We start from the raw sequence: 13,588 nt of genomic DNA, 5'->3' as shown, positions 1-13,588 counted from the left end.
TCATTCATTCAAAAGATATTTAGTAAGGACTTACTGTGCTCCAGGCCCCGGCCTGAGTACCTGGGAAGCAGGTGAGCCAGGCAAGGTTCCTGTGGTACATTCTGCTTGAGTGAGAAGGTCACTGACCAGGTGAACCCGGATGCTGAAATTCCACAATGTAAGTGCCAGGAGGGCTGCAAAAAAGGGTCATTCCATAGAGCAGCGCTGTCCGATGGAAACAGTGTGAGCCACGAATGTAATTTTCAGTTTTCCAATTGCCACATAAAATGTAAAAAGAAGTCCGGGCACGGTGGCTCATGCCTGTAATCACAGCGCTTTGGGAGGCTGAGGTGGGTGATCACCTGAGGTCTGGAGTTCAAGACCAGCCTGGCCAACATGTCGAAACCCTGTCTCTACTAAAATACAAAAATTAGCCGGGCATGGCAGCAGGCGCCTATAATCCCAGCTACTTGGGAAGCTGAGGGGAGAATCGCTACTTGAACCCGGGAGGCAGAGGTTGCAGTGAGCCGAGATCTCACTTCGCTCCAGCCTGGATAAAAGATTGAAGCTCCGTCTCAAAAAAAAAAAAAAAAAGTACAAAGAAACAGGTCAAATTAATTTTCATAATAACCCAACATATGTTAAATATTTCAACAGGCAATAAATATGGAATTATTAATAAGGTATTTTGCATTCTTTTATTTCAACTAAGTCATTAAAAATCCGTTGTATATTTCATACTTCGAGCTATCTCGGTTCAGACTAGACGCATTTCAAGTGCTCAGTAGCTCATGGGGCTCAGGATACGAAGACTGGAGGTGAACTTTGAGCAGATGTGTGAGGGCGGTTATGCAAGATCTGGGGACAGCAGGCCTTGGCCAGTGCGACTGCAGTAGAGTAAGGAGTGCAGAATGACAAGATGCCGCTGGAGAGCTAGGCAGGAGGAAGGCGCTTAGGGCCTTGTCACATAGGGTTCATGCTGAAATCTTAGAGTTGATAACACAAAAATAAACATGGGTTTGTTAACTGGCTTTTTTTTTTTTTTTTTCCTGATAACCATAACTCCTTAAAGGGACAGGAATGGCCGCAAGACAAGCTGCATGATAACTAGGTCTCCGTGTTTCTGTTAAGTCCTATCAGAGATTCATCCGGAGGCCAGTCTTAGCACCTTTCGTTGTTTCTTTGAAGCCTACTGCTATGAAAGAAGGAAAGAGAAGAAAAAGAGCTTATCTCCTAATTCATCAAGTTATATATATTAAATACAGCTTTTTGTATCTCAGTCATACTTCAATAAAGTGGTTTAAGAACAAAAAAGAAAATTCAGCCTCACAGCCCAGTGGTCATCACTCAGGGACTAGCATGAATGATAACAAAATCAATCTGGGGACAATGACTATATAGAAATAGCAAATGTGTAATTATTACAAGAAGGTAAGTAACTCCAGAGTTCATTAGGAAGTCACTGTAACATCTGGGGCAAAAGGACGGTTGCGAAAGGAAGGCAGTATCACCAAGACTGTTTTTTAAAGACAGTGAAAGGTACAGTGTGGGGATTATATAACATGCCTTAGTCTTGCCTTCTTGCTAGGGAAAGTTGGTGATACAGTTTGGCTGTATCCTCACCCAAATCTCATCTTGAATTGTGGTTCCCATAATCCCCACATGTTGTGGGAGGGACCCGGTGGGAGGTAATTGAATCGTGGGGGTGGTTACCTTCTTGTTTTTGTGACAGTGAGTGAGTTCTCCCGAGATCTCACGAGATCTTTGCTAGGCACTTCTCCTTCCTGCTGCCAAGTGAAAAAGGATGTGTTTGCCTCGCCTTCCGCTATGATTTCAAGTTTCCTGAGGCCTCCCCAGCCATGCTGAACTGTAAGTCAATTAAGCCTTTTTTTTTTTTTTTAAATAAATTATCCAGTCTCGGATATGTCTTTATTGACGGCGTGAGAATGTACTAATGCAGTGAGAGAGAGAAAATTTTCCTGGACTCGGGTAGCCAGCATATCTAGGTTTATATCTACCTCTGACACTTGTTCCGTTAGGTACATGACCACAATTGTCAGCCTGAGTTTCCTCATTTCAAGTGTAATAACTACACACCTGTATTAAATAGGTTAGTTTAAAGAATTAAGAAAGGTTTGTGGAATCACATAGCATTGTGTGTGATACATAATGACATCCAATAAATGACTCAAATGATTCAGGCTTTTGTTCTCTTTTACACCTACCCCAAAAATGGAGCCTTCTTGGATTGAGTTCTTATGAAAGGGGGAAACATGCTGTTTTTCTTTTAATGGGTTCACATTATTGCTCCCACTTTCCTCTTTCCTCTTCTTCCCTTTGTATCTCTTCCCTAAACTTCCCGAAAATAGGCAGAGGAAAGGCATTTGTTCCAATTGTTAGATGAGTGTTGGGTATTAGGAAATCAATTCAAAATCCTTCCTCTCCCCTGTCTGGTTCAACCTCCCGAATCCTGGTACAGAAAACCCAATTATTAAGTACAGGCAAGCAGACAGGACATAAGAAGAAGTTAGGGGCTATTTTCTACCTAGTCCCTGCTTCACCCTTGTCTGCTGGGCTGAAGCACTGTATAGGATGTTCAAGCCACACAGTGGTTGTGCAAACATGAAGCAACCTTGGTTTCCTTGTGTGGTAGGTAGAATAATAATCTCTCCCTGCAAGATATTCGTGTCCTAATCCCCAGAACCTGTGAATATGGTGCATTACATAGCAGAAGGGGTTTGCATATCTGATTAATATAAGGAACTTTGAGATAGGGGGATAAAGATGAAAGAAGGCAGCAAGAGAGTTAGAGATTTGGCAGAGGGGAAGGCAGGAGAATTACACATGAGAAGGACTCATCCCTTCATTGCTGGCTTTGAAAATGTAGGAGGGTCCGCAAGCCAAAGAATATGGGCACCTTCTAGAAACTGGGAATTACCTTCAGCTGACAGCAAAGAAGCAGAGACTTCTGTCCTACAGATCTGTGAGATAATAAATTTATGTTGTTTTAAGCTGCTAAATTTGTGTTAATTTGTTATGGTAGCAAGAGAAACCTAATATACCCTATAAGGGGTAGAGAGTAAGTGAGCTTTATTTGTTAATCCACCATTTCTTTTCCCATCTTGATCTTCTCATTAGGAGTGGAAATGAAATTTTGCAGATATGCACATTTCGTTTTAAAGTAATTAATCCATATGAAGCTGACTTTTGCTTATAGTGAGTGCTAGGGATAACCAGTTGTTCTAAGATTGTTTATCGATAGCCCATCCTTTCTACACAGATCTACTATGCAACCATCATCATAGATCAGAGTTTTTTTTTTCTTTTTGCATGGATGTACCTTTGTGCTGTCTATTCTGTCCTACTGGTCTATTTGTTTCTCCTGTGTCAATATTACAGCATCTCAATTGCTATATTTGTCTAATGTCTTGATATTTGCAATGGAAGATACCCTGCCCTCCCACATCCATATCACCACCCAGACACCATCATCTTTTTCAGGGAAGTCTTGGCTATTATTGTTCCTTTCTCTTGCACGTAGTTTTTATAATTAGATTGTAAAGTTCAATGAATTGAATTGGTCCACTTTTGCTTTGACTTGGACCCCTCCTACCTTTTGTTAGTCATTGTTTGATTATGTTTGCCTTCACGATTATACTGCTAAAGCCATATTTCATCATCTTTTCACTGAACTTTACAATCTAAAGATTGTTGGGACTTTTATTGGAATTGCAATGAATCCATGAAAAATTGAAGGAGAGTCAACATCTATATGCAGATGGTATGTGTGATAGTTGATTTTATGTATCAACTCTGGATCACAGGATCCTCAGGTATCTAGCTAAACATTATTTCTGTGTGTGTCTTTGAAGATGTTACCAGAAGAGATTAGCATCTGAATCAATAAACTGAGTAAAGGACATTTTCTTCCTCAATGTGGATGACATCACTTAATCATTTGGGGGCCTGAGTAGAACAAAAAAGGGGAGAAAGGAAGGATTTGCTTCCTTTTTGTCTGACTCTATCAGCTGGAACATTGATCTTCTCTCCTTAATTCTCCTGGTTCTCAGGCCTTTGGAATCTACACCACCTGCTCCACTGTCCTTGGGCCTCTAGCTTGGAGACAGCATCTTATGACTTCTCAGCTTCCATAATTGCATGAGCCAATACCTTATAATAAATCTGTGTGTGTGTAAACACATGTACACATATGTATACATGTGTTTAGAATTATATTGTAAAGTTCAATGAAAAGCACTGTTGGGATTTTTATTGAAATTACACTGAATCTATGATAAACTGAGGGAGAGTTGACATCTATATGAAGATGGTATGTGTGATAGTTTATGTGTCAATTTGTCTTATGTATACTTTCATGTAGAAATATGTGTACATGTGTATGCCCCCCCCTGCACACAAGGGGACTTCAAGAAGTTTGTGGAAAAATGGAATAAAAGGATAAAAATAAAAAAAATAAATTTTATTTCTTAAGCTCCATCAAGGTCCAGCCACTTGTAAGCAGTGATACCAGCCTATAGTCCGTAAAGAACTGAGAGTCCTGGGAATTTAACCATGTCACTGCAGTCGTTTTTACGTTATTAATGAAAGAAAAATGGGTGCCCTTAACAGATTTTTTTTAAGGCTTTTTTTTTTTTTGAGACAGGTCTTACCCTATTGCCCAGGCTGGAGTGCAGTGGTGCCATCTCGGCTCACTGAAACCTTCTGGGTTTAAGCAATTCTCATGCCTCAGCCTCCTGAGTAGCTGGGATCACAGGCGTGTGCTGCCACACCCTGTACTTTTAGTAGAGACGTGGTTTCACCCTGTTGGCCAGGTTAGTCTCAAACTCCTGACCTCAAGTGATCCACCCACCTTGGCCTCCCAAAGTGCTGGGATTACAGGCTTGAGCCACCACGCCCGGCCTCTTTTACAGATTTTTAAGATTAGGAAACAAAAATAAGTCAGAATGAATTAAATTAGGAGCGTAAGGGATGCCTAATGATTTGCTATTGAAACTCTCACAAAATTGCTCTTGTTTGATTAGTAGAATGAGCAGGAGTATGGTTGTGGCAGAGAAGGACTCTGGTGAAACTTTCTTAGGCGTTTATCTGCTACGGGCATTTATTGCCTGACTTCCTCTCTTAATAAGCAGGTATTGTTCTGTGGCCCCCTAGAAAGTCAACAAGTGAAATAACTTGAGCATCCCAAAAAGCTGTTGCTATGAGCTTTGCTCTTGACTGATCTAACTTTGCTTTGACTGGACCCCTTCTACGTTTTGGTAGTCACTGCTTGTGCTTTGTCTTTAAGATTGTACATCTAAAGCCACATTTCATCATCTTTTACAATTCTTTGAAGAAATGTTTCATTCAAGATCTGGATCTCGCTTACCAAAACTTTCCATAGAAAGCACTGCTCTTGTTTGCAGCTGATCTGGGCACAATGGTTTTGGGACTCATTGAGTAGAAAGTTTGTTCAACTTTAATTTTTCAATCAGAATTGATTAAGTTGAACCATTTAAGATGTCTATGGTGTTAGCTGTTGTTTCTGCTATTAATCATCAGTCTCTTCAGTTAGTGCATAAACAAGATTAACTTTTTCCTTGAAAATAGGTGTAGATGGTCTGTCACTGCAGGCCTCCTCTTCAACATCATCTCATCCCTTTTTAAAATGAGTTATTCATTTGTAAACTGGTGATTTCCTTGGGTCATTGTCCCTATAAACTTTTCACAAAGCATCAATGATTTCACCATTCTTCTACCCAAGCTTCACCATAAACTTGGTGTTTGTTCTTGCTACAGTTTTAGCAAAATTCATGTTGCCTTGATAGGGGCTTTTTTCATACTGATGTACTATTCTTCTTAGCAACTCAAACTAGATCCTGTTTAAATGTGTTATGTAACAAATTAGTATGAGTTTATTTTGGTGCAAAAAATTTTGCAATCCATGCATAGTTTTCTCATAATACATCATTTCTATTAACTTTTTGAAGTCATATATATATATATATATATATATATATATATATATATATTTTCCAGTACTGTTTCTCTGGAGAACCCTGACTAGTATAATGTACCACTATATTTGTTATTTCTTCAATATCTGTCAAACAAATTTTATAATTTTTGCATAGAAGTCGTTGTTAGGGTAATTCTTAGACCTTATAAATCTGTTGCCATTGTAAATACTATTTTTTATATTAAAATTTGTAACTAATTGCTCTTAATGTATATGAGGCTGGGTCTGGTGGTTCACGCCTCTAATCCTAGCACTTTGTGAGGTCAAGGTGGGCAGATCGCTTGAGTTCAGGAGTTCGAGAACAGCCCGGGCAACATGGTGAAACCCCGTTTCTATAGAAACTACAAAAAAAACTAGCCATGTGTGTTGACAGGCTGCTGTAGTCCCAGCTACTCAGGAGGCTGAGGTGGGAGGATCACCTGAGAGAGGTTGAGATTGCAGTGAGCTGTGATGGAGCCCCTGCACTTCAGTCCAGTGACACTCTATTTCAAAAAACAAACAAAAACATATGAATGCAATTGTTTTTAAATATTGATATTAAATAACATTATTTTTATAATTGAAAATAATTTGTACTTTTTTTTTTTTTTGGCTGTGGAAACTTTATTTCTTCCATTCCAGTTCTTTATTTTATTTTGAGACAGTCTCGCTCTGTTTCCCAGGCTGGAGTGCAATGGCGCGATCTCTGAGCTGAGTTCAAATGATTTTCCTGCTTCAGACTTCCGTGTAGCTGGGATTACAGGCGCGCCACCATGCCTGGCTAACCTTTTTTTTTTTTTGGCTAGAGATGCAGTGTTACCGTATTGGCCAGGCTGGTTTTCAACTCCTGGCTTCGAGTGATCCGCTCTCCTCCGCTTCCCAAAGTGCTGGGATTGCTTGAGCCAGGTCCAAGGCCTGGCGGCACAGCAGTGGATGAATGGAGGGCCAGCTACCTTTACGGCTTGAGCTCCGCCTTCTGTCAGATCAGCGAAGCATTAGATTCTCTTAGGAGGGAAGCCCTCTTGCAAACTGCACATGGAAGAGATCTAGGTTGCACGCTTCTCATGAGAATCTAACTAATGCCTGAGGATCTGAAGTTTAAGTTTCATTCCAAAACCATCCCCTGCCTCACCTCCTCCACCCCATGAAACCTGTCAGTGGTGCCAAAAAAAGTTGGGGATCGCTGGAATAGGGCGGTAATAGTAGACGTCCTTGTCTTATCCAGGAGTTAAAAAGAATGCTCTTAATGTTTCAGCATGTGTGTATGTGGGGTGTGTGTGTGTGTGTGTGTGTGTGTGTGTGTGACATTTTTATGCGTTTCTTATTGTTTATTGGGTTAGGGAAGTTTCCTTTTATTTCTACATTGCTAATAGTTTTTTTTTTTAATTATGAATCAATGTTGAATTTTATTATTTTTTCTGCCTCTATTGAGATGAACATATGGGTTCTTTTTTTAGTAATTTGTTGTTATACATTTTGGTAACTTGCATTAATACATTTTCTAATATTAAACCAATTTTGCATTTCTGGAAGAAACAAAACTTGTCGTTTCAGAAAGTATTCTGTTGAGAGTTACTGCAGTCTGTTTATGGATGAGATGACACTGTAGTTATATTTTTTGTACTGTCTTTTAAAAATTTGATATTAAAAGTATATAGATATCTACTTAACATTAATGATTTGTTTCTGAAAATTAGATGTTCTGTTCAAAAACAGAGCCCACTTCTCTTCATTTTAAATAGCAAAATTATAATGGATTACTCGTTAGCTGAAACTGATTTCCTAAAATATAAATAAAATACAAAAATAAACCTATATTAAATTTGCTTCCTGATCTTCAAATAATATAGTTGTTGACAAATAGTGGGTTTGTTAGCAGTAATAGAGTTTCTTTCATTAATTAATTGTTTTTCTGCTTGCTTTGCTTCCTTTTCTATAAAGTTCTTTAACATTTTCTTGACTTTTATTCAGTCTCATTGTTAAAATTAGGGGGAAGATGTGGTAGTGGGGAAAAAATATAAAAGTCACTCTAGAAATATGTCAGAGAATGATTCACACTGAGAATGATACATTAATGCCTCTTGTATCACTAGCAGCATTTGTATGGAACATCCCCGTCACTGATATTCAGGATGCTTTTGGATATGCTGACACATGATGCTGTCATTTTACTAATTGTGTTTGTGACGTAATTCAAAGCATTTGCTACACTTTTTTTTTTTTTTTGGTTGTTCTTAAAAATGATGAGTTTTGGGATCTAAAATAGAATTTTTTTCCATGTAAATATCATCTGAAATGTTGTTTCAGAGATACATATGTTGTATGATGTTGTGGTCCTAAATACAAGAGGTAACTTAGGGGGAAAACATAAATCTGTGGAGTATGCCTGTACTAGTTTTATAAAGTTATCTGAAGAACTGTTCCTCTTTTTCTCTTAACTGAAAGTTTTTGTGTAATGTCAGAATTCCTTTTCTTAATTAAAACATTTCAATTTTAAGACTAAGTCTAGTATTTTCTTTGTAGGAAAATTTTAAACTACTGATCTTAATTTCTTTAATGGACATAGGACCATTCAGGTGTTCTAGTTCTTTGGTCAGTTTTGTTAAGTTAAAGTTCCTAGCAAAGTATACATTTCCTGCACGTTTTTAAATTTGTTGGTAGGAAGTTGTTGCTTATAGTATCTGATAATCTTTTCAAATCTCTGCTTTGCCTTCACATAGGTTTCTTTTTCATTCTTAATGTGTGCCATAGGATTGTGAATTTTATTAGTAATGATTTAGTATTTTAAACTTTATTGATAACTACTTTGTCTGTTAGCACAATTTATATCCAGCATTTATGTCACTTTAGCAATAATGAATCACTCCACATTTGTTAATCAAGATTTTTTTATTTCAGGTTTAAAAAAATTTTGTGGGGGCTATTTATGCTTGCACAGTGTAAAATGGACATTCCACGTTATTCCAGTTTTTGCACAATATAATTTTTTTCATGCTGTGCCTTGTTATTAATATCATATCTTTTAAAGATTGGAAGATTTAAAAGAATCTTGTAAGTAATATGTAAAAAGAATATTGAAGAAAACTGTCTCTTTATTGTGGGTATTTAATTTTAAAATAATGTTTAAAATCATTGTATATATTATTGAATGTAAAATATTAAAATGCTGAACAATTACTGCTTACATAAGAATTACAGTGCATAAACATATGTTCAAAGTAAAAACAAAATATTTATAAGTAGAAGGAACTATATAAGTCTTGCAAAATGAAAACCTAATGATCATCCTAAAGCCCTGAGTGCATTGTACAGTGTATCCACTGGTGCTGGAAAGCTGACTATGAGTCAGGGGAACTGGAGGATAGTATTGTCAATATTCTCAAATGCTGCAGTAGCAGAAGATCCATTTGTCCCTGGGGATTGCAATATTGCCTATGTAGTGTAAATTAGTCAGTTTATATTCACACTTACATTATTAATTAATTTTACCTCTTTTAATACTTATTATTACAGTATTTCCCAATGTATTTAAATGTTTTTCAATGTTTACTAATTAACTTGGCCATATTGGTATGTGCCAGCTAAATATCTGGCTCTAAGTATTTTTGTATTTTCTTCTTCGACTTTTGAGTTATTTAGAGATATATTTTCAATTTCAACTGTATGGAGTCTTTTTAAGTATAAGTTTTGTTATTTATTTTTAATAAAATAAAACTATATGATTTTTATTTTTTGAAATTTGTTTTAGGTCCTAATAGGTGGTTAGTTTTTTAGTTTAATTTAATTTAATTTTTATTATTATACTTTAAGTTCTGGGGTACATGTGCAGAACGTGCAGGTTTGTTACATAGGTATACACATGCCATGGTGGTTTGCTGCATCCATCAACCCATCATCTACATTAGGTATTTCTCCTAATGCTATCCCTCCCCTAGTCCCCACCTCCTGAACAAGCCCCAGTGTGTGATATTCCCCTCTCTGTGTCCATGTGTTCTCATTGTTCAACACCCACTTATGAGTGAGAACATGCAGTGTTTGGTTTCCTGTTCTTGTGTTAGTTTGCTGAGAATGATGGTTTCCAGTTTCATTCATGTCCCCACAAAGGACATGAAATCATCCTTTTTTATGGCTACATAGTATTCCGTGGTGTGTATGTGTCACATTTTCTTTATCCAGTCTATTATTGATGGGCATTTGGGTTGGTCCGAAGTCTTTGCTATTGTGAACAGTGCTGCAATAAACATATATGTACACGTGTTTTTATAGTAGAATGATTTGTAATCCTTTAGGTATATATCCAGTAATGGGATTGCTGGGTCAAGTGGTATTTCTAGTTCTAGATCCTTGAGGAATTGCCACACTGTCTTTCACAATGGTTGAACTAATTTACCCACCAACAGTGTAAAAGCATTCCTATTTCTCTATATCCTCTCTAGCATCTGTTGTCTCCTGATTTTTTAATGATCGCCATTCTAATTGGTGTGAGATGGTATCTTAATGTGGTTTTGATTTGTGTTTTTCTCATGAGTGGTCAGTTTTTATAAATATTCTATGGTCTCTATTTGTTGCATGCTATGTTTCATAATATGTCCTTTGGATCTAGCATTAACCATATTAATCAAATCTTCTATATCCTTACTGTATCTGTATTGTGTGTAATCTGCTTGATCTATCAGCTAGCGTGTGTTTTAAGGTCTTCCATTATGATATGGATTTGTTAATATATTCTTGTATTTCTGTCATTTTTTGCTCTCTCTCTCTGTATATATATATATATATTTCTTTCTCTCTCTTTTTAAAAAATTTTAAGACAGGATCTTACTCTTTCACCCAAGCTAGAGTGCAGTGGTTTGATCTCAGCTCATGACAACCTCCACCTTCGAGGATCAAGCAGTCCTCCCATTTTCAGCATGCTGAGTAGCTTGGACTACAGGCTTATGACACCACACCTGGCTAATGTTTGTATTTTTAGTAGAGACAGGGTTTCGCCATGTTGCCCAGGCTACTCTCGAACTCCTGAACTGAAGCTCCACATGCCTTAGCCTCCCAAAGTGCTAGGATTACAGGCATGAGCCACTGCACCTGGCTGTTTATGTATTTGAAGTAATGTTATCATATTGCACCCATATTTATGCAATTGATATATCCTCCTAGATAATTAAATTTCCATTAATATGTAATCTTTGAATCTGGTAATTTTTTTTTTTTTTTTTTTCCCTTCAAGAATTGTTTTCTTGGCCAGGCATGGAGGCTCACACCTGTAATCCCAGCACTTTGGGAGTCCAAGGCGGGCAGATCACAAGGTCAGGAGTTCAAGACCAGTCTGACCAACATGGTGAAACCTCTTCCCTACTAAAAATACAAAAATTAGCTGGATGTAGTGGCACACGCCTGTAATCCCAGCTATTCAGGAGGCTGAGGCAGGAGAATCACTTGAACCTGGGAGGCGGAGGTTGCAGTGAGCCAAGATCGTGCTACTGCACTCCAGCCTGGGCAACAGAGCGAGACTTCATCTCAAAAAAAAAAAAAAGAAAAAAAGAATTGTTTTCTTTAGGATTTCACATGACCTTTTATTGGTATGTATTTGTGTGGTGTGTCTTTTTTCATCCTGTTACTTTCCATTTTTGTGTCCTTACAGTATAGCTATATCATTGTCATCTTAGTCCATACCTGCTATAACAAAGTACCTTAGACTGGGTAATTTATCATAACACATTGATTGTTTACAGTTTTAGAGGCTGGAAAGTCTAAGATTAAGGTGCCAGCTCTGTCTGGTGAGGGCCCATTCCTCATAGATGGCACCTTCTTGCTGCATCCTTATGTGCTGAAAGGGGCTAACAGGCTCCCTCAAGCCTTTTTATAAGGGCACTGATCCTATTCATGGCATAATCAGCACCCAAAGGCCCCACTTAATACCATCACCTTGGAGGTTAGATTTCAACATACGAATTTTGGAGGGACATAAACATTCAGACCATAGCAGTAATGTAAATATCATAAGATTGGATTTTTAAAATATTCTGTTTTATAATCTTTGTTTTTCTACTTAGAATATTTAGTTCATTTATACTCAATGTAAATATTATACTATTATACCTTTGTATTAATTTCTACCATTTTATTTTGTTCTTTTTCATCTCTCTTTTTTCTATTTTTTTCTTTCTTTTTTTATATTTTGGTCTTCTATTGGGTTTGTTAAAAATTGTTTTTATTTAATATTTTTCTCCTATCATAGTATGGAAGTTATATGTAGCCAATTTATAGTTTTTCAGGGATTGTCTTCAAAATTTTAAGTTGCATATCTAACTTAAAAAAGATTAAATATATGAAATAACATGGGACTGGGTGCAGTGGCTCATGCCTGTAATCCCAGCACTTTGGAAGGTCGAGGCAGGTGGATCGCCTGAGCTCAGGATTTTGACACCAGCCTTGGCAACATGGTGAAACCCTTTCTCTATGAAAAATACAAACATTATCTGGGTGTGGGGGTATGTACCTGTGGTCCCAGCTACTTAGGAGGCTGAGGTAGCAGGATCACTTGAACCCTGGAGGTTGAGGCTGCAGTGAGCCAGGATTGTACCACTGCACTCCAGCCTTGGTGACAGAGCAAGACTCTGTCTCAAAAATAAATAAAAATAAAATAATATGTAAATATATGTAAGTATATATTTTTTTCTTGAACAAAAAAATCAAAGATCTTAGAAATGTCTGATGATAGCCATCCTTTAACCCACTTATGTGCTATTATTCAGTACTTTAATTCTATTATATATTTTTAAACTCACTAATTTGACATTATTCTGATCATATTATACAGTTATTAAATAACTTTTTTTAATAGGTTACCGTTTCTTTGATCATCATTCCCTCCTGCATCTTAGACTATCTATTTAAGATAATTTTTTTTTTCTTACTGAAGTATACAGTTTAGAGAACCTTTCTACTCTAATTGCAGTCTTTGGACCATCAGCATCAACTTCACTTAGAGAGCTTATTAGAAATGCAGAATCTCAGATCCCTCCCCAGACATAATGAATCACAATTTATATTTTAACAAACTCCCTAGGTGATTCATATGCAAATTAATGCTTGAGAAACACTGCATATAGGCTCATTTAGTGAGGGTCTACTCATTCTAAATTTTCATAGCCTTTATTTGTCTGAAAATGTCTTTGTTTCACTCTCATTTTTGAAAGGGATTTTGCTGGGTACACGATTTTAAATTAATGGTTATTTTCTCTTTACTTTAAAACTATTATTTCCTATAATAGGAGTGAATATATAAAATGAATATGCCTTACATTTTATGGAAAAAGTCAGAGGTCAGGCTGTTGGTTGTTCCTTGCCAAACAATCTGTCTTTTCTTCTCTTTTTCTTGGATGATCTGAATTTTATTAGAATATGAGTAGATGTGAGTTTCTTTTTATTTAACCTAGCTATGATTAACTGGAATTCCTGAATCTGAGACTTGATGTTTGTCTTCTTCAGCTTTATCTTCCAACTCACTAATTCTCTTTTCAGCTGCTAATACTGAGTTTTTAATGTCAGTTATTATACATTATTTTTCTAGGAGTTCTCTTTGGTTTCTTTCAAAGATATAGGTAATTTATGATA

This window comes from Aotus nancymaae, unplaced genomic scaffold (assembly GCF_030222135.1).
Source record: "Aotus nancymaae isolate 86718 unplaced genomic scaffold, 86718_ANA_hifiasm-v0.15.2.pri h1tg000014l, whole genome shotgun sequence".
In the NCBI taxonomy this organism is placed as follows: Eukaryota; Metazoa; Chordata; class Mammalia; order Primates; family Aotidae; genus Aotus; species Aotus nancymaae.
This window is presented reverse-complemented; position numbering follows the sequence as displayed.